This window comes from Rutidosis leptorrhynchoides, chromosome 8 (genome assembly GCF_046630445.1).
Source record: "Rutidosis leptorrhynchoides isolate AG116_Rl617_1_P2 chromosome 8, CSIRO_AGI_Rlap_v1, whole genome shotgun sequence".
In the NCBI taxonomy this organism is placed as follows: Eukaryota; Viridiplantae; Streptophyta; class Magnoliopsida; order Asterales; family Asteraceae; genus Rutidosis; species Rutidosis leptorrhynchoides.
In genome coordinates, this window is record NC_092340.1 from 236150606 (window position 1) to 236173612 (window position 23007).

The 23007-nt window shown below is 38.2% G+C and overlaps 1 long non-coding RNA gene across 2 annotated transcripts; it reads right to left on the reverse strand.

Moving 5' to 3' along the window:
- Positions 1-8123: 8123 nt before the first annotated feature.
- LOC139861350 (uncharacterized) lies at positions 8124-19041 on the reverse strand. 2 transcript variants are annotated; one of them, XR_011763726.1, is made up of 4 exons: positions 18852-19041; positions 18315-18375; positions 9417-9574; positions 8124-9060 (listed from the first exon to the last, which is right to left on the reverse strand). It is a non-coding gene; the product is annotated as an uncharacterized lncRNA (long non-coding RNA). The 2 variants fall into 2 exon arrangements; XR_011763725.1 differs by having other exon boundaries at positions 8124-9574.
- Positions 19042-23007: the final 3966 nt, after the last annotated feature.

Here is a 23007-nt window from a genome sequence, read left to right on the forward strand (position 1 = left end):
AAAGGGCAACATGAAGCTACATCTTATTAGTAATTTGAAGGCACAAAAACTAATAAGAAAAGGTTGCTATGCTGTTCTAGCACACGTCGAGAAAGTACAAACTGAAGAAAAGAGCATCAATGATGTTCTCGTCGCAAAAGAATTTCCCGATGTATTTCCGAAAGAATTACCGGGACTACCTCCACATCGATCTGTTGAATTTCAAATAGATCTTGTACCAGGAGCTGCACCAATAGCTCGTGCTCCTTATAGACTCGCACCCAGCGAGATGAAAGAACTGCAAAGCCAATTACAAGAACTTTTAGAGCGTGGTTTCATTCGACCAAGCACATCACCGTGGGGAGTTCCTGTTTTGTTTGTCAAGAAGAAAGATGGTACATTCAGGTTGTGTATCGACTACCGAGAGTTGAACAAACTTACCATCAAGAATCGCTACCCACTACCGAGAATCGACGACTTATTTGATCAACTACAAGGCTCGTCTGTTTATTTAAAGATTGACTTACGTTCCGGGTATCATCAAATGCGGGTGAAAGAAGATGATATTCCAAAGACTGCTTTCAGAACACGTTACGGTCATTACGAGTTTATGGTCATGCCGTTTGGTTTAACTAATGCACCAGCTGTGTTCATGGACCTTATGAACCGAGTGTGTGGACCATACCTTGACAAGTTTGTCATTGTTTTCATTGATGACATACTTATTTACTCAAAGAATGACCAAGAACACGGTGAACATTTGAGAAAGGTGTTAGAAGTATTGAGGAAGGAAGAATTGTACGCTAAGTTTTCAAAGTGTGCATTTTGGTTGGAAGAAGTTCAATTCCTCGGTCACATAGTGAACAAAGAAGGTATTAAGGTGGATCCGGCAAAGATAGAAACTGTTGAAAAGTGGGAAACCCCAAGAACTCCAAAGCATATACGTCAATTTTTAGGATTGGCTGGTTACTACAGAAGATTCATCCAAGATTTCTCCAAAATAGCAAAACCCTTGACTGCATTAACGCATAAAGGGAAGAAATTTGAATGGAAGGATGAACAAGAGAAGGCGTTTCAATTATTGAAGAAAAAGCTAACTACGGCACCTATATTATCATTGCCTGAAGGGAATGATGATTTTGTGATTTATTGTAACGCATCAAAGCAAGGTCTCGGTTGTGTATTAATGCAACGGACGAAGGTGATTGCTTATGCGTCTAGACAATTGAAGATTCATGAGCAAAATTATATGACGCGTGATTTGGAATTAGGCGCGGTTGTTTTTGCATTAAAGACTTGGAGGCACTACTTATATGGGGTCAAAAGTATTATATATACCGACCACAAAAGTCTTCAACACATATTTAATCAGAAACAACTGAATATGAGGCAGCGTAGGTGGATTGAATTATTGAATGATTACGACTTTGAGATTCGTTACCACCCGGGGAAGGCAAATGTGGTAGCCGACGCCTTGAGCAGAAAGGACAGAGAACCCATTCGAGTAAAATCTATGAATATAATGATTCACACTAACCTTACTACTCAAATAAAGGAGGCGCAACCAGGAGTTTTAAAAGAGGGAAATTTAAAGGATGAAATATCCAAAGGATCGGAGAAGCATCTTAATATTCGGGAAGACGGAACCCGGTATAGGGCTGAAAGAATTTGGGTACCAAAATTTGGAGATATGAGAGAAATGGTACTTAGAGAAGCTCATAAAACCAGATACTCAATACATCCTGGAACGGGGAAGATGTACAAGGATCTTAAGAAACATTTTTGGTGGCCAGGTATGAAAGCCGATATTGCTAAATATGTAGGAGAATGTTTGACGTGTTCTAAGGTCAAAGCTGAACATAAAAAACCATCAGGTCTACTACAACAACCTGAAATCCCAGAATGGAAATGGGAAAACATTACCAAGGATTTCATTACTAAATTGCCAAGGACTGCAAGTGGTTTTGATACTATTTGGGTAATAGTTGATTTCGGAAACAGTTGGGATCGACATCTACCGTTAGCAGAATTTTCCTACAACAACAGCTACCATTCAAGTATTGAGATGGCGCCTTTTGAGGCACTTTATGGTAGAAAGTGTAGGTTTCCGATTTGTTGGAATGAAGTGGGGGATAGACAGATTACGGGTCCGGAGATAATACAAGAAACTACCGAGAAAATCATCCAAATTCAACAAAGATTGAAAACCGTCCAGAGTCGATAAAAGAGCTACGCGGACAGTAAAAGAAAAGATATAGAGTTTGAAATTGGAGAAATGGTCATGCTTAAGGTTTCACCTTGGAAAGGCGTTGTTCGATTTGGTAAACGGGGGAAACTAAATCCAAGGTACATTGGACCATTCAAGATTATAGATCGTGTCAGACCAGTAGCTTACCAACTGGAGCTACCTCAACAACTCGCGACTGTACATAACACTTTCCATGTCTCAAATTTGAAGAAATGTTTTGCTAAAGAAGATCTCACTATTCCGTTGGACGAAATCCAAATCAATGAAAAACTTCAATTCATTGAAGAACCCGTCGAAATAATGGATCGTGAGGTTAAGAGACTTAAACAAAACAAGATACCGATTGTTAAGGTTCGATGGAATGCTCGTAGAGGACCTGAGTTCACCTGGGAGCGTGAAGATCAGATGAAGAAGAAATACCCGCATTTATTTCCAAAAGATACGTCAACACCTCCAACTGCTTAAAATTTCGGGACGAAATTTATTTAACGGGTAGGTACTGTAGTGACCCGAACTTTTCCATGATTATATATAGTAAATGAAATTGATATTTACATGATTAAGTGTTTCCAACATGTTAAGCAATCAAACTTATTAAGACTTGATTAATTGGAATAGGTTTCATATAGACAAATGACCACCCAAGTTGACCGGTGATTCACGAACGTTAAAACTTGTAAAAACTATACGATGACATATATATGGTTATATATATAGTTAACATGATTTTATTATAAGTATGTATCTCATTAGGTATTTTAACAATGAGTTATATACATAAAAATGAGACTATTAAATTAAGAAACTCGAAAACGATATATATAACAATTATCGTTATAACGTCTTACTAGGTACATATGAATCATATTAAGATATTGATACACTTGGTTAATTATGTTAAATGATAAGTAAATATATCATTAAGTGTATTAACAATGAACTACATATGTAAAAATAAGACTACTAACTTAATGATTTTGAAACGAGACATATATGTAACGATTATCGTTGTAACGACATTTAATGTATATAGATCATATTAAGAGATATTCGTACATCATAATATCATGATAATATAATAATTTAAAATCTCATTTGATATTATAAACATTGGGTTAACAACATTTAACAAGATCGTTAACCTAAAGGTTTCAAAACAACATTTAAATGTAACGACTAACGATGACTTAACGACTCAGTTAAAATGTATATACATGTAGTGTTTTAATATGTATTCATACACTTTTGAAAGACTTCAAGACACTTATCAAAATACTTCTACTTAACAAAAATGCTTACAATTACATCCTCGTTCAGTTTCATCAACAAATCTACTCGTATGCACCCGTATTCGTACTCGTACAATACACAACTTTTAGATGTATGTACTATTGGTATATACACTCCAATGATCAGATCTTAGCAGCCCATGTGAGTCACCTACCACATGTGGGAACCATCATTTGGCAACTAGCATGAAATATCTCATAAAATTACAAAAATATGAGTAATCATTCATGAATTATTTACATGAAAACAAAATTACATATCCTTTATATCTAATCCATACACCAACGACCAAAAACACCTAAAAATACTTTCATTCTTCAATTTTATTCATCTAATTGATTTCTCTCAAGTTCTATCTTCAAGTTCTAAGTGTTCTTCATAAATTCTACAAGTTCTAGTTACATAAAATCAAGAATACTTTCAAGTTTGCTAGCTCACTTCCAATCTTGTAAGGTGATCATCCAACCTCAAGAAATCTTTGTTTCTTACAGTAGGTTATCATTCTAATACAATGTAATAATCATATTCAAACTTTGGTTCAATTTCTATAACTATAACGATCTTATTTCAAGTGATGATCTTACTTGAACTTGTTTTCGTGTCATGATTCTGCTTCAAGAACTTCGAGCCATCCAAGGATCCGTTGAAGCTAGATCCATTTTTCTCTTTTCCAGTAGGTTTATCCAAGGAACTTAAGATAGTAATGATGTTCATAACATCATTCGATTCATACATAAAAAGCTATCATATTCGAAGTGGTAAACTAGTAATCACTAGAACATAGTTTAGTTAATTCTAAACTTGTTCGCAAATAAAGTTAATCCTTCTAACTACACTTTTAAAATCAACTATACACATTATATATATCTATATGATATGCTAACTTAATGATTTAAAACCCGGAAACACGATAAACACCATAAAACCGGATTTACGCCGTCGTAGTTACAACCGGGGGCTGTTTTGGTTTGGATAATTAAAAATTATGAAAAACTTTGATTTAAATGCTATACTTTTGGGAAAATGATTTTTCTAATGAACATGAAACCATATCCAAAAATCATGGTTAAACTCAAAGTGAAAGTATGTTTTTCAAAACAGTCATCAAGATGTCGTTCTTTCGACGGAAATGACTACCTCTTTCAAAAATGACTTGTAAATTGTATTTCCGACTATAAACCTATACCTTTTCTGTTTAGTTTCATAAAGTCAAGTTCAATACGAAACCGTGGCCGCTTAAATCACTCAAAATGGATTAGAAACGAAGAAATGGCGAGCAAAACAAAATTGGTAAAAACTACTCATTTTAGCTACGTGAAAATTGGTAACAAATCTATTCCAACCATAACTTAATCAACTTGTATTGTATATTATGTAATCTTGAGATACCATAGACACGTATACAATGTTTCGACCTATCATGTCGACACATCTATATATATTTCGGAACAACCATAGACACTCTATATGTGAATGTTGGAGTTAGCTATACAGGGTTGAGGTTGATTCCAAAATATATATAGTTTGAGTTGTGATCAATACTGAGATATGTATACACTGGGTCGTGGATTGATTCAAGATAATATTTATCGATTTATTTCTGTACATCTAACCGTGGACAACTAGTTGTAGGTTACTAACGAGGACAGCTGACTTAATAAACTTAAAACATCAAAATGTATTAAAAGTATTGTAAATATATTTTGAACATACTTTGATATATATGTATATATTGTTATAGGTTCGTGAATCAACCAGTGGCCAAGTCTTACTTCCCGACGAAGTAAAAATCTGTGAAAGTGAGTTATAGTCCCACTTTTAAAATCTAATATTTTTGGGATGAGAATACATGCAGATTTTTTAAATGATTTACAAAATAGACACAAGTACGTGAAACTACATTCTATGGTTAAATTATCGAAATCGAATATGCCCCTTTTTATTAAGTCTGGTAATCTAAGAATTAGGGAACAGACACCCTAATTGACGCGAATCCTAAAGATAGATCTATTGGGCCTAACAAACCCCATCCAAAGTACCGGATGCTTTAGTACTTCGAAATTAATATCATATCCGAAGGGTGTCTCGGAATGATGGGGATATTCTTATATATGCATCTTGTTAATGTCGGTTACCAGGTGTTCACCATATGAATGATTTTTATCTCTATGTATGGGATGTGTATTGAAATATGAAATCTTGCGGTCTATTGTTACGATTTGATATATATAGGTTAAACCTATAACTCACCAACATTTTTGTTGACGTTTAAAGCATGTTTATTCTCAGGTGAATACTAAGAGCTTCCGCTGTTGCATACTAAAATAAGGACAAGATTTGGAGTCCATGTTTGTATGATATTGTGTAAAAACTGCATTCAAGAAACTGATTTCGATGTAACATATTTGTATTGTAAACCATTATGTAATGGTCGTGTGTAAACAGGATATTTTAGATTATCATTATTTGATAATCTACGTAAAGCTTTTTAAACCTTTATTTATGAAATAAAGGTTATGGTTTATTTTAAAAATGAATGCAGTCTTTGAAAAACGTCTCATATAGAGGTCAAAACCTCGCAACGAAATCAATTAATATGGAACATTTTTAATCAATAAGAACGGGACATTTAAAATCTAACTTGGATCAACAGAGAACAACAAACTTGAAAAGAACAAAGTGCTCGGTGTGTAGGAACTGGTATATGTTGTCTGACTCTTTTGTTTCTTCAACTATTTTGATGTATTTGCATGTCTTAATTGTTTTTGTTTCGATTATTGTAATTAGGTGTGAGTGTTACTTCACGTGTTTCATATGATCCACGTGTTAACCATTTGGTGTTAAACTGTAGAGGATAAGTCTGGGTCACTCGGGTCGACAAGCTATGTATCTAAGCGCTTTCACTCCAAAGGTACATTGTAATGATTATGTTTGTCCATTGCTATTGTTTTGCTTCACGTATAAACTTTTATTACGATTGTATCTAAAACGGTTTATCAGTGGTCATTTTGCTTTTGTTGAATATAGTAGTATGTAGAAACGTGAAATTGATCATCTTGGTAATGAAATAGTGTGTTGTTGAAAGTTATACAGTTAAAAGTCTTTTTATAACTCATTTGGAGCCCTGATCCGCTTGGGCAATGGGGTGTCAAATCGGGTATGTGTTGATTTGCTACAGGTTGAGTGTCTTAAGTAAACTGTAATTGCAACTTACAGTCTTTTGAAAACCATTAAACAAGAGATTACGTAACGAACAAAACCCAACCGGTCTTGCCGGATTCCGGTACACCACGCGCCAACCTGAGGGACTACCAGAATTAATTATTTCCGGCCTCGATACAGTTTTTTACGGCCGATTTACGGCAGTGAGGCTTCACCGTTTACGCCTTTGTCTACCGAACGAAATTCTAGCCCAAGTTCTGCCTGAAAGTCTTTGTACGCCACAAGTATCGTCAGGTGGAGATACAAACGCCCGGGACAAAGGTCGCGGAGAAAAGTAGAAGTTGGTGGAAAGTCATCGATTCCGACTTTCGTATTTTTCACCTAGGTTTTTCACTGTCAGTGAATTTTTAATTTTTTTAAACTTTAAAAAAATTACTTGGAGGTATGAAGTTAACTTACTTGGAGGTCTGCTTAATTACAAAGTATTTGATCCTTGCGGACTGTTTGGTTGTTTTTATTTGTGATATTGTTGATTGTTAATTACTACTTACTTTTGTTTTTAATTTTAATTTAATACTCCATATATGGTTTTACGGGAAGTGGGTGGAGTCACGATTTTTGGTTGATCCCATAATGGTGGTCAACTTGAATTTCGGAGTATCGGTTTCTTTTAATGCTGCTAAAATATACTATTTGAAGAATTTCAAGGTAGAAATGAGACACTTAACAAAATCAAAACCCACAAGATGTATGTTAACAAAATCAAAACCCACAAGATGTATGGCTTTGAATAACTAGAGATGGGGATGCACGTTGTATGTTGCTTTGGTATTGGTTTTCAAGCGCTCTTTATCACTATCCATCCAATCGTATTTCATTTTTTGGACAACATATTTGAATAGTGATTCTGGGTTCATGAGTTGCGTGTTTTGTTATATAATAAGAGTTTGATGTAACATGCTAGTGTTAAAAGAGAATAGAACCAACTTCATTAACTCAATAATACTCCATATGTTCAATTTTTATTTGACTTTTGCATTTACCAAGTTGCAAAAAGAAATCACCCAACGAAAACTTTGGGTATTTGATGCCTAGCGAAGCGGGCTACCAAAATCTAGTTTAATATGAAATAATGTACAATAAGTTTGGGGTTAGAGGGAGCAATATTTTTAAAAAATTTGTTACACACATATATGTGAAGTTGTCGCCTCTTGGAGTTTGAGGATAAAACCATACATATATGTGAATTTGTAGCCTCTTGGAGTTTCTAGTCAATCAAATTAAGTTTATAACTTTGAGTGATGGAAAAAGATCAAACCTCTTTAACTCAATTGTTGGTACTTATTGTTGTATAACTGGCCGCGCGTTGCGGCAGCGAATAATAAGGCAATAAGCTATATACTATATTTACTCAGGATATCTAAAATAAGTTTCCATTATCGTGTGTTTGTCATTTGTGTCAATAAAGAATATACAAAGTTCATATTTGAATATTTCTTTCTTAACTACGCAAAGATTTCAACAACGGAATACTAAAAAATGAAGCATATCAGTTTACCAAACAGCTAACTGTTCCCAAGTTTTTGTGAACCTAGAACGAACTTGCAGCAACGACAACCGGTTTTTTGAGAGAGTCGTATGTTTCCATGTCGAAGTTTGTTGGTTGTTAATTCCCACTTGTTATGATGTCTCCAACTTGTTGAATGCAGCCAATGTCTTTTGCAAGTGTTTTGTTTTGGGATAGAGACGTTAGTTTGTTTGTGCTACTTGATTGTGAGATATTCCTACCTGTAAACGCTGAGGCGGAACTAATCAAACAACACCTTCACCGTTTATAGATCACTAACACAACTGAAAGAAAAAGAATATTAAAATCATGTGAAAAGTATCCATCGTCAAAAACAACAAATAAAAGATCTACAACTGACAATAAACTAAACAATCCACTATTTGATGTACCGAGCACGAAAGCACATAATATGAAAACAATTACCTTTGTTCACTTGCGGCAAAGAAGAAGCATATCGTGAAGTAAGAATGTTTGACACTGGCATAGGGTGTGTTGTCAATGCATGGTTTAGTTATGTACATCCAAAAACTCTTTTCTTATTTAAAGCAGTTAGTGAAAGGGGATACCTATTAACATACTGTGTGAAGAAAGATTGAAACATTGTTGAGTTAGTTACCTTATAGTTTTCCGAGTTCTGCTGCATCAGTTGAGACTACGGAACCTGCGCCTCACTATCTTTTTTATCTGGATTTACATATCTATGCATGTCGATGGCTAAAACTGGCTCAATTGATCATTCGAATTATATATTCCTCAAAGGTCAGATCTAAGTAGCATTAGGTGGCCGGAGTACCTCAAAACTGTAACTAACCTGCATTGTTAGTGGGCGCAAGTCGATTGGTTTCAGCAATATTATAAATAAACAATCACGAAGTATGCAAGGGTTGTGGCTAATACAAATGGCCAGTGTTAGTAGTAGCATATATGAGATACGGAGCACATGTTATTTGTCGGTAATTCTGGGTCATGAAGATAATAATTGGGCAATACGCTTGGCGAACGACACTTACTTGGCAATAGTTGTTGGAGACGGTGATTCAAGAATCAAGATTCATATATAACTGAACCCATCAACTAAGTCCATATTAAAGCTTGGAAGATTTTTAATTTAACGTAGTGCAACTCAACAATGTGGTAATATTCTATAATTATTTTATCACTCCATACCTACTCATGAAGCCCCAACAACGATAGGAGAACGAAAAAATATGAAGTTTGTTTACGACTCCAATGCTTGTAAATAAGGAGTATATGTTTTCTTTTAGGTCTTCCCTCACTCCACTTTGTGTCGCGTTTTCCATCGTCATTGCCATTCCGCAACTAACCTAAGTAAACATAAACATAATTCTTAACAAAAAAATCCATACTAAGAAATTCTAAACTGATGGATTCTAATTACATAGGAATAATAATGTTGCAAGATCATTAATCAAACATCTAATTACATGACAATAATGAACTGATGGATTCTAATACACATGTTGTGTAAGTTTTCAAAGAGGCTATCTGTTGTTACGCCACGGTTAAAGGCCTTCTAAAGTAATTCTCCATTCTCATTCTTATGTTGCTTATTTTTTGCATGAAGCTGTGACAGACTCTTCCAATAAAGTATATATAGCAGCTGAAGTATCATTGGAGCCTCTAAAACCAATATGAAGAGCAAATGACAAATTATCCTAAATATTTTGTCCCTTGTATCATACAGAAGAAGCAGGTTTCAAGTTTATATACTCATATATAAATTTATATACTCTCCTAACTATACATCAGGACTTGTGTAAAGAGTCTGCTAAGATAACATATGAAGGCCTATAATTTCGCTACCATATAGATAGGTATATGAAGAAAAAAGTCAAAACTACATACCAAGAACATTTCTCGACCCTTATTTTTAGGGTTCTTTCTACTTTTAACTATAGACATCGATCTAATCGGTTCATTATCACCCGCACCAAAACCGATTTTAATCTGATCATTTCTTTTTCCCCAAATATCTTAGCATTAGTTTTCACATCAAATCTCTTCCCAATTTTCTTATCAACCTCAGTTTTCAACAACTCTTGATTTTCCCTACCTTTATTATCATTACATCCCATTAATCATCATATTATTATATTCAAATACCAACAATTATCACTCATATCTCATACAAAAGAATACCCCGAATAAAAAAAATCAAAACTCACAATTTCTAAGATATTAACACTTACCACATTCAGAACGCATACATATACAAACATATATGACTATAAAAGGCAAAGATTTTTGAGGCTTAATATTCTTACTAAAGACGCGGTTGATCGAGGACTCTACAAAGGAGTTGAAATTGGTGGTGATAAAGTAGGGATTTCGCACTTGTAATACGCTGATGATACGATGTTTTTTGGCGATTGGTCTAGATAGAATGCTCAAAATCTTTTCAACATCTTAAAGTGTTTTGAGCTAGCCCCGGGTTTAAAAGTCAACTTTCACAAAATTTATCTATATGGCATAGGTGTGAACTCGGTGGAAATCAAGGAGTTATCAAAAAAATTGGGATGCCAAGCCGGTGATTTTCCTTTCATTTATCTAGGTCTTCCCGTCGGTGTAAAGATGAAAAAACTTAGTGATTGGAATCCGGTGATTGATAAATTTAAGAAAAGGCTATCAGATTGGAAAATGCGGACGATGTCTTTTGGTGGAAGATTGGTTCTTTTAAAATCGGTTCTTAATAGCCTCCCATTGTATTACTTCGCGCTTTTTCGTGCCCCGCCTTGTGTGCTTAAATGCCTTGAGAGTGTGAGATGAAATTTCTTTTGGGGCGGGGATCTTGCGGGTTCAAAAATTCCTTGGGTCAAATGGGATACGACTTGTTTACCACACCGGGAGGGAGGGGGAGGGAGGGGGGGGGGGGGGGGGGGGGGGGGGTTGGTTTAAATATTGGCTCCTTGAAGAGTAAAAATCTTGCTCTCCTAGAAAAGTGGTGGTGGATGTTTAAAATCGAAATCAATTGTCTTTAGACCAAAATTATTCGAAGTATTTATGGAATTGACGGAGGCTTGCGGTTGGATGATGGGCGTGCTCATCTTTCAACCTCGGGTACTTGGAATAACATTATACTTGCAGGTTCACAGATTGAAGAGCTACATATTTCTTTCAAAAACTCATTCAGAAAATCAATCGGTGATGGAAGAAACACATCTTTTTGGAACGAGGTGTGGTGCAGTTCGAATTGTTTCAAGAATGAATTCCCACGACTATTTAGGCTTGAAAGGAACAAAGAGGCTACTATTAGGAATCGAATTACAGCCGGTTCTTCAGTTGCAAATGACTCAGCATCAGTGAGGGGGTGCAGCAGTGTCTGTTTCGACACCAGGAACATATAAACCATGATGCTGCAGCTGCAGCGTTTTCTTTCCCAGCTTGTGTATCTGGTGGGGGCAGCTGAGTCAACTGTCGGGTCCGGAAACCAGGTAGTTCAGTCGGGTCTGCAGGGGCATACGGGTCAACAAGGTCATTCGGGTCAGCAAGGCGTGTCACAACCAACAGCAAGCAATCAGGTTCTTTTTCATTGGGATTGGGTTGGGGTTACGAGAGACAGGACAGCAGGCGAGCTTCAAGAGGTTATTAACCTATTAAAGACTACTCACTTTGATTTCAACAATCAAGAGTCATGGAAGTTTGTTCTTGTAAATGATGTTGTATTTTCGGTGAAAAGGTTATCTTATCTTCTCGATGAGCGTATTTGGAAAAATAACAATCCTTCTTTACAAAAAACCTTGAGGAACAACCTTGTGCCAAAAAAACTTGAAATATTCGTATGGAGAGCTTTAAAAAAAAGGTTGCCGGTTCGAATCGAGCTTGACTAAAGAAGCATTGATCTCCATAGCGTTCGATGCCCGATGTGCGATGGCGACCTTGAAATGGTGGATCATTTGTTGGTTAATTGCAAGCATTTTTCGAAGATTTGGGTTCGAATTTACAAGTGGTGGAAGTTTGGGATTGTGTCTCCACAAATTTTGATGATACTCTCCTTGGAAATTCACCACTTGCTATGTCTTCTCTCGGGAAAAAAGTATGGCAAGGTGTAGAATGGGTGTGCTCATATTACCTATGGAAAAAAGATTGAGTGGCTAAATTTGCTCTCTAATCCTTGTGTGTACTTAGACATCTAGAATATAGTTTCGGTTGGGTTGCAACCTTTACACCCTTTTCTCGTGGCTTTCGTGTCTCAACTATTGTGTTGTAGTATTAGTTGAGCATCTCGTTGTATCTTTTGTTTAGTATATATAAAATTTCTTGCCTTTAAAAAAAAAACTTAGCTAAATGTCACGGACTTATCTCAATAAGCTCACGTGCGACACTTAGTCTCTACTAAGCCAGCCTTACTCGGACCTTATAATGATTCAAGTAACCAAAAGAGAAAATGATATAGAACAAGTGGAATTGAAGAAAATACTTATGTTGCTTGAGAATGCTTTACAAGAGAGAATGTTTGAAATTTGAGGTGTGGTGTGCCAAATGAGGCCACCCCTATTTATACTACTCCTACCTCAAAATGGACGGCTAAGATTATATTAAATCAATGGCTATGATTAATCTACTAGAACATTCATGACTCTAGAAATATCTATAGACTTTTCACACCATTCCATGGAAAAATCAATGGGAGATTCTACATACCTTCCATATACTTCTTGGGCCTTCCATGATTTGGGTTGTAAATTCTTAATTGGGCCATAATCTTAGTGGGTTGGGCCATAAAATTGTTGGATTGTGACATTCTCCCCCAACTAAGCTCGCGACGTCCTCGTCGTGTGATCCTCGTGATACTTCTTGATTTTTTCTGTGAACTGCCACAATAAGTCTTCGGCCTCCCAGCTTGCTTCACTATCGGGTAAGTTACGCTACTTAACTAGGTATTCTCTATAGCTCGGCACACCTTGTCTTTGTACCGTTCGATGCAACAATATATCTTCCACCTCACGATCAAACGAAGTCGCAACTACCATTGGTGCACGTTTGGAAACTCCTCGTTCTGGGTTTTCGTCGTCTCCATGATAAGGTTTTAGAAAACTTACGTGGAAGACTGGATGAATCTTTAACTTGGGCGGTAGTTGAACTCGATAAGATACGTTCCCAACACGTCCATTTACCGGGAATGGGCCTTCATATCTCTGGATCAATCCTTTGTGTACCTTCCTAAATGTTTTGAATTGTTGAGGTAAAAGTTTCACCATTACTTGGTGCCCAACTTTGAACTCAACATGTCGTCTCTTCTCATCCGCCCATTTCTTCATTTTCTTAGCCGCCTTATCTAGTGATGCTCGTGCCAAGTCAGCCTGTTCGTGCCACTCCTTCATTATCCTATAAGCGGCTGGGCTGCTTCCATCGTATGAAGCGGCTAAGGCATTCGGGGTCAATGGTTGACGCCCTGTTACCAACTCAAAAGGACTTTTCCCCGTGGACTCATTCCTCTGCATGTTATAAGAGAACTGAGCAATATCAAGAATCTTAGCCCAATCATGTTGATTTGCACTTACATAGTGTCGAAGATAGAGCTCCAATAGTGCATTCACCCTTTCCGTTTGTCCGTCCGTTTGGGGATGAAAACTCGTGGAGAAATTCAAGTCTGTCCCCATGATCTTGAACAACTCCGTCCAAAAACACCATGTGAACCTTGGATCTCGATCACTTACTATCACATGCGGTATCCCACAATACTTCACCAAATTCTTGAAAAATAGTTTTGCGGTTTCATCCTCGGTAACTTCGGATGATGCGGCTATTAAGATACCATACTTAGAAAACCGGTCTACCACGACTATAATACTCCCACACCCTTCCGAATTGGGTAAGCAAGTAATGAAGTCCATGGAAACACTCTCCCATGGTCTTTTCGGTGTAGATAGCGGCTGTAATAGTCCTCCCGGTTGGCGTTGCTCTATCTTGTCTTGTTGGCATATTAGGCATGTCTGCACGTACGTCTCTACGTCGTCTTCCATCCTTGGCCAATAATAAGTGCCTTCTACTAATGTCAGCGTTCTTTTGATACCTGGATGACCAGCCCACTTTGAATCATGACACTCCTTCAAGATTGTCCGTCTAAGATCACCCCACTTAGGCACATATAACCGGTCTCCTTTGGTGAATAATAGATCACCCTTGAGCCAAAACCTTCGCGTTTTCCCATCTCGAGCCAATCCAACAAGGTTTTTGGCTATAGGATCATGCTCTAATCCCTCCTTTATACGATCTTGAAGGAAGAATTGTGGTTTTGTGATCGCTGCAAACTCCGCCTTACGACTTAGGGCATCAGCTACCACATTGGCCTTCCCAGGCTTATACTCCAACACATAGTCAAATTCGGCTAGGAAGTCTTGCCAACGAGCTTGTTTGGGACTCAACTTCTTTTGGGTTTGAAAATAACTCGTTGCCACATTATCCGTCTTGATCACGAACCTTGATCCCAAAAGATAATGCCTCCATCTCCTTAAACAATGAACCATCGCCGTCATCTCTTTCTCCTGCACAGTGTACTTCCTTTCTGCCTCGTTAAGTTTCCGGCTTTCGAACGCGATCGGGTGACTTTCTTGCATTAGAACTCCTCCAATAGCAAAGTCCGATGCGTCTGTGTGTAACTCGAACGGAATGGTCACATCCGGAAGTCTCAACACCGGTTCTTCCATGACAGCTCCTTTCAACTCCTCGAATGCTGTTTGACATTTCTCATCCCACAACCAAGATTTGTTCTTCTTTAACAATTCTGTCAATGGAGCCGCTTTCGCCGAGTATCCCTTGATAAAATGACGATAGTAGTTTACTAAACCAAGGAAAGATCGTAAATCAGTCACCTTCGTTGGTGCCTCCCACTCTTGAATTGCCTTGACCTTAGCCCCGTCCATGAGTAACTTCCCATTTTTAATTCTATGTCCAAGAAAATCGACCTCCTCTAATCTGAATGAACATTTCTCTAGCTTCACATACAACTCGTTGTCCCTTAGTACTTGGAATACTTGCTTCAAGTGCCTCACATGATCTTCCATGGTGTCACTATACATGACTATGTCATCCAAGTACACCACGACAAACTTGTCGAGGAAGTGGTGAAATAATTTGTTCATCAAAGTACAAAATGTGGTAGGGACATTGGTTAAGCCAAAGGGCACGATTAGGAATTCATAAGCACCATACCTCGTCACACAAGTGGTCTTAGCCTCATCTCCTTCGGCAATTCGTACTTGATAGTATCCCGACCTCAAGTCCAACTTGCTGAAGTATCTCGCTTTCCCAAGTTGATCGAACAAATCAGCAATAAGCGGAATTGAGTATTTGTTCTTAATAGTTACCTTGTTCAGTGCTCGGTAGTCTATACACATTCGCAAGGACCCGTCCTTCTTTCTTTGAAATAGCACCGGTGCACCATAAGGGGCTTTTGAGGGACGGATATATCCCACATCCAATAACTCCTTGAGTTATCTCCGCAACTCCTCCAACTCGGGTGGGGGCATTCAGTAAGGGGCTTTGGAAGGTGGTTTTGATCCCGGCTCCAACTCGATCGCATGGTCTATCTCCCTCCTAGGTGGTAGCTTCCTTGGTAACTCCTTAGGCATGACATCCTTGAACTCATCATGGACTTTCTCAATCTCCTTGGGTACCTCTAGTTTTCCCTTTTCTTCGGCCGTCTCTTGCCTTGCTACCGTTAAATAGCAAGTCTCATTCTTGTTGTATCCCTTCTTGAATTGCATGGCCGAAAGTGACTTGGATGCACTCTTGCTTCCACGTTCGGTTGACACCATACAAGTTTTTTCACCATCCAAGATACACAGTGAGTTAGCAAATTGCATAGGGAAATCGCGTACCTTATCTAGGAACTCTATCCCAAGTACTAAATTGAAGTCGTCTATATGCACGACCGATAGATCAATCGTTCCTTCCCATTCTCCAATCTTCACTTGCACATCTTTAGCCACCTCACTAATCGTTTTAGCATTCGCGTTCACCATCTTCATCATTCCGCCCTCCTTTATCTCTTTAATCCCCAATCTCTTAGCTTCCTCGGTGGAGACAAAGTTATGAGTAGCTCCCGTATCTACCAAAGCTCGTACCCGGTTTCCTCGAACATAAACTTCCACGAATTGGAGTCCTTTAGCCATTACTTTGGGTACCTCCACCTTGGCCTTGATAGCGTTAAGTATTTGCATCGATCCCATGCACACATCCTCATCCTGACAACCCGCCTTTTGAGCTTCCATAGCATGAAGGCTAGCTTTCTTCGGACAATCTCGGGCTCTATGCGGTCCATCACATATGAAACATCCATCATTCTTGTAAGAAGTTTTTATGCTCTTGTTATTCCCGGTTGGTGGCTTACATGTATTATCATTCCTTGATTGGGCGAGCTTATCTCCCCTACCTTTCTCATGGCTCACCTTCTTATCTTTTGACTTAAACGAATCTTTCCTATTAGCATGGTCGACTAGTGCCTCCGCTTGAGCAATTGCGATGGAAAGGTCTTGGACTCCCCGTCTCTCCAACTCCGTTTTAGCCTAAGGTTGAAAACCATCAAGAAAATAGAAGAGAAGAATATCATCATGAATATCTGGGACCTCCAGGCTAAGGTTCGTGAATTCTTTAATATACTCCCGAATTGTCCCGGAATGATGTAATTTACGTAGACGACTCATTGCATCCTTTTGAGCATTCTTGGGATAGAATTGATTCTTAAGTTCAGTAAGGAAATCATCCCAAGTATCAATAGTAACCGTACCTTCTTCGATATCTCCATATCGACGAAGCCACCATAATGCTGTGGTATCCTTCAGGTAACGGGTTGCTGTCTTGATCTTCGTTGCATCATCCACTATGTTGACTCCCTCCAAGTATTGTTCCATCTCCCATATAAAATCATCAACCGTTCGTGCTTCCCGCTTCCCCACTAATGGTGACGGCTTGGGAACGTCCACCTTCAGAGCATTGCATCCAGTGTTTCCACCCCCACTAGCCATGAATCTCAAACAAGAGTTCATGTTGGTTTGCAAATCCATGAGGCGTTGGTGAATAGTGGAGACCTCCCCCTCCATTTCGCCTCGCAACTTCGTAATCTCACCCATGAGCATACCCCTTAAGTCATGGATCTCACGTCTCTTGCAATCATCTTTCAATTCGTCAAAGTCCCCGTCCAAACCATCCAAACGTTGGTGGACGTCTTCGACCTTTACTTTCACGTCGTCCATGGATGTCTCTACATACATGATCCTCTTATCCAAGTTTACGACAAAGTCTTTGGACGTACCTCGGTTATTCTTGGCTCCTTGGCGAGTCTCTACCCGACCACGAGTCTCATCACCCATCACACCACTTGTTGCGCTCACATTCTTCTCGGTCTCGGTTGCTATCTCCTTGAATCGACCTGGCTCTGATACTAAATGTCACAGACTTATCTCAATAAGCTCACGTGCGGTACTTAGTCTCTACTAAGTCAGCCTTACTCGGACCTTATAATGATTCAAGTAACCAAAAGAGAAAATGTTATAGAACAAGTGAAATTGAAGAAAATACTTTTATTGCTTGAGAATGCTTTACAAGAGAGAATGTTTGAGATTTGAGGTGTGGTGTACCAAATGAGGCCACCCCTATTTATACTACTCCTACCTCAAAATGGATGGCTAAGATTACATTAAATCAATGGCTATGATTAATCTACTAGAACATTCATGACTCTAGAAATATCTATAGACTTTTCACACCATTCCATGGAAAAATTAATGGGAGATTCTAGATACCTTCCATATACTTCTTGGGCCTTCCATGATTTGGGTTGTAAATTCTTAATTGGGCCATAATCTTAGCGGGTTGGGCCATAAAATTGTTGGATTGTATAAAACAGCAATGCAAGGAATTTCTTCGTAGGTCCAGGAAATGCAAGGTAACAAATATCTTGTAGAAAATATATTAATACGTGCCAAAAAGTGTACCTCTAATTATGATGGATAAACCATCTTTATACACAACTACTATTGTACCTGGACCCCGTCAAAACGTATTCCGATGAATACCAACATTTACCCATTTATGAATAGTTACCTTAAACCAATCTGCCTAAGTTGTCTTATACGTGTACTTTTGGAACTCCTGCTCTAATAACCTGCAAAAACAACCAATACCACAAAATTTCATGTAACAGTTGATATCACCAATCGCAGGCAATACAAAAAGGTAGAAGTAGATCGAAAAATAAAAAAGTAACAATACAAAACGAAACAAAACAAAACAATAACGGAAATTAGAACAAAAATTAAATCAGTCAACTGTTAATCTTGACTTTGAAGGAGAACATTTACAAAAAAAAAAAAAAAAACACACATACAGAGAATAAAAATTCATATCCAAATACAATTATACCAAACAAAAAGATGATCACTTAAGTTGAAACACGGCTATTACATATTCAATAACATGAATAGCGATTTCAATTTCAGCAATTTATACTACAGTCAATAACTAAAAATCGAAAAAAATATATGGAAAAAATTACTTAACCCAAGTTGAAAATCAAAACGAAAATCCTAAAATCGTTCTCCAAATTCCATCCAAATACGTTAAATAGAAGAAGAAACATACATGAATTGCATCTGTACTTTAGTTTGTGCTTCCACCCGTAGCGGCGAGTGATTTCGGTGCAGTGGAGGATTCGGGCGGCGTCTGATTCCGGCCAGTGGGGATGATGAAGGTGGTGGAGCGGCCTGGTACCGGCAGAGAAAGACGCGATCAATCGGAGAACCCTAAATTTTAGTACAAAGTAATGGAGTGGCTGAACTGGAGCTGGGTAGGTGGGTGTATGGGTGTAGAATAATGTTTGAGGTACTCAGTATTAGGTAGTAAAATGGTGTGTTTAGATTAGATGTCGTCTTTCAGTAATTAGACGACCAAAAATGAGGTAAAAAAAAATACTCCCTAGTATATAAGGTAACTGTTCGAATAAAACAAGATGTCAAAAGATGTACTAGCAATTTTTTATAAAGGAATTACTACAAATTAATTTTAACTCTTTTTTTTATAGGCAAAAAAGACATGTATTAGCACGAAAAAAGTATAAGGGCATGGGGATCCTTACAACGAATGAATCACAAATGAGACCACGAACCTACATAGAAACATACACGAACCCAAGAACCCCTGAGACCACGAACTACATGCATACATACACGAAGCTAGAACAAAATTGCAGGGTGCAAAGAGAGCAGCCCAAAACTACAAAAAACAGAACATGTACTTAAGATATATTAAGATATACACTAGGATTGCTTAGCCATGTGAGTCATTCGAGCTTTCTTCCTTTCGATCTAGACGATATCCATTCAAAGGATTTGATTTGTATTTCATTTAGAGCCACCGGGGGTGTTCAACTTTTACCTTGAAACACCCTATTATTACGGTTTTTCGAAATTAGATACGCACAAATCCATAACAGAGCTTGCCAAGTGTTCTTTTCAAAACTTGACATGTGGTTTGACCTATTTTCCTTTAGGAGGTCAGCTATGTTGCTTCCCGAGAAGTTACCCACGTTTCACCAACTATAAACTCGTTCCCATATTTTGACTGCGTAATTACATGTGATGAAGGTGTGGTCGATTGATTCCACATCATCATCACATAATGGGCATCGTACATGAAACAACTCAATCCGTATTCCATACGCGATTTTTTTTAAAATAATACACATTTACATGCCAATTAAATATGTAAACCATTCCACAAGTTCCATTTAAAACGTTCCACAATTTAAATGTTTACAAAGGCACGAAGGCCATTAATTAAGTTTAATACAAGTTCGACCCACTACAAATGATAGTTTATAATCCAAACGACACTTCAAGCATGGTTTGTGACTAAACTACCCAAAACGTTAGGCCAACTTCCAAAAGCTCCAACGAAACACCATCAAAGGACACCTAGTGCCCAACAACCCCTTTCCCCTATCCGCACCTGCATCTAAAAATATAAACAACGAGAGGGGTAAGCTAATTGCTTAGTGAATGCAATAATTATACATGTTCATATATAACCTGCTTACTTGCAATCACTTACCATACCGCATACAAGCTAGCAATTCGATAACCATGCAAACATCATGTATAAACTACTATCCACAATTCACAAGAAGCTAGCAACAACAATAGCATATAGTTCACAATTTAATTATGCTTGATATGAATTCACACAACCATGGTTAACCAATCGTACAAGGGAACGGTACTCGTAAAAGACCGTCGGAGTTCATAACATCCATTAGTGTTACTTAAACACCGTGTAATCACTAATCCCCCGGGTGATGTCTTGAACACCGTGACTAACTCACCCCCATGACAATGTGGCGTCTTGAACACCGCGACGATTCCACATGTCAATCAAAACCATGAGTGGTGCCTTGAACACCGCACTCCCATGACAATGTGGTGTCTTAAACACCGCGACAATGCCACATGTCAATCAAACAATGAGTAGTGTCTTGAACACCGCGATAATACTACTCGTTACTTAGAATGTGGTGTCTTGAACACCGCGACACTTCTACATTCATACCACACAAATAAATACATTATATACGTACACGCATAATTATTCCACACACCTTGACACAAGGATGATGATTATGCACTTCCGAACTTCAAAGCAATGTACCAACACTATCCACTTGTAGCTAAGAACAAGGAGAACAACTTTAATTCTTGCTCCAAGGTTTGATTCACAAATCTCCACTCTCAAATCTCACTTGAAATCAAATGGTTTTTAAGTTTTGAGAAGAATTAGAGAAAGAAAATAAAAAAGAAATGGATAATAGAGGATAAGTGGCTGAGACTTAAAGTCTCCATCAGATCTATACGCGAAAAGACGAATTTGCCCTTGAACCACTTATTTTAAAACAAAAATCCGGAACTAGTTCACCCAGTGGGTCGCGGCGCGGCCCCAGTTGTCGCGGCGCGACAATTAACGTATTTTACGATCTGTCTTAAATCATTCCTGACTCAGATTCTAGTTATTGGTCGCGGCGCGGCCTTCTACTCCGCGGCGCGACATTTAAAGGAAAACTCGACCCTTCTTAACATGCCTCCTGACTCTGATTTGAGTTCAATGTCGCGGCGCGACAAAGGTTTCCGTGGCGCGGCAATGGCCTTCAACTGGCCCATTCGACAACTTACACAACTTAACGATTTATTCAACTTGTACACCTTGTTCACGCTTCCTATGCACATATAAACTTCATATTTAGGTCTCACATGACTTATCACCATTAAAAGTCATGTACAAACTCATGCATGCACACATTCCCAAGTATTTATACATATACGTTTATACAACAACTAACACAACAATTTATTTAATCACATAAACGAACGAGTTACAAGCGTACTACGATTAAGTTTGTACCTTTAAATATGTACGGGGAAAACGGGATGTTACAACTCTCCCCCACTTGAACCGGAGCGCGTCCTCGCGATCCAAGCCGCATGACATGCTGGAAGATAAACCAAAACAAACTCTTCGGATTCCCACATAAACTCAGAACCCTTTCGATGACGCCATTGCACCTTGTAAGTTCTAACTTCTTTGTTACGCAACAATTTAACCTTTTCATCAAGAATGGCTATCGGCTCTTCATCGTATTCTAGTTTATTATTCAACGCAATCTCATCTAACGGCACCCAAGTCGAGTCATCCACAAGACACCTACGGAGATGGGAAACATGAAACGTGTTATGGATCCCCACAAGCTCTTCGGGCAACTCTAGTCTATAAGCAACCTCACCAACACGTTCTAAAACCTTGAAAGGACCACTAAATCGAGGAGCTAACTTTCCTCGCTTTTGAAACCGAATAACACCTTTCCATGGAGAAACCTTAAGCATCACCATGTCACTTTCTTGAAATTCGATCATTCATCTACCTTTATCGGCATAAGATTTTTGTCTATCTTGCGCCGCCTTAAGTCGAGTCCAAATCATCTCAATCTTACTATTCATCTCTAAGACCAAATCGGTACTCCCGATTTCTCTTTGACCCACTTCTCCCCAACAAATGGGAGTTCGACATCTACGCCCATAAAGCATCTCATAAGGTGGCATTCCAATACTAGTGTGGTAACTATTATTGTACGAGAATTCCACCAATGGTAAGTGCTCATCCCAACTACCGCCGAAATCAATGACACACGTCCTTTACATATCCTCCAACGTTTGGTTCGTACGCTCGGTTTGACCGTCCGTTTGAGGATGATACGCCGTGCTCATTTTCAATTGAGTACCCATATCTTCATGAAATGTATTCCAAAACCGAGATGTGAAACGAGTATCTCGATCTGAAACAATAGATATAGGAACCCCATGTCTCGATATCACCTCCTTGATAAATAACTTGGACAAAGTCTCCGACGATATCATTTCCTGAATGGGAAGAAACAAAGCACTCTTCATCAATCGATCAACTATCACCCAAATTGTATCATATTGGGTTCTCGTCATCCTTGGTAATTTTGTAATGAAGTCCATGGTAATGTGCTCCCATTTCCATTTTGGGACTTCCAATGGTTGTAACTTACTATACGACTTTTGGTGTTCGGCTTTAACTTGCAAACATGTGACGCATTGTTCAACATACTTAACAATATCACATTTCATGCCCGGCCACCAATACTCCTTCTTTAAATCAAGGTACATCTTCGTTGCACCCGGATGAATGGAATACTTTGACTTATGTGCTTCATCAAGGAGCACTTGTC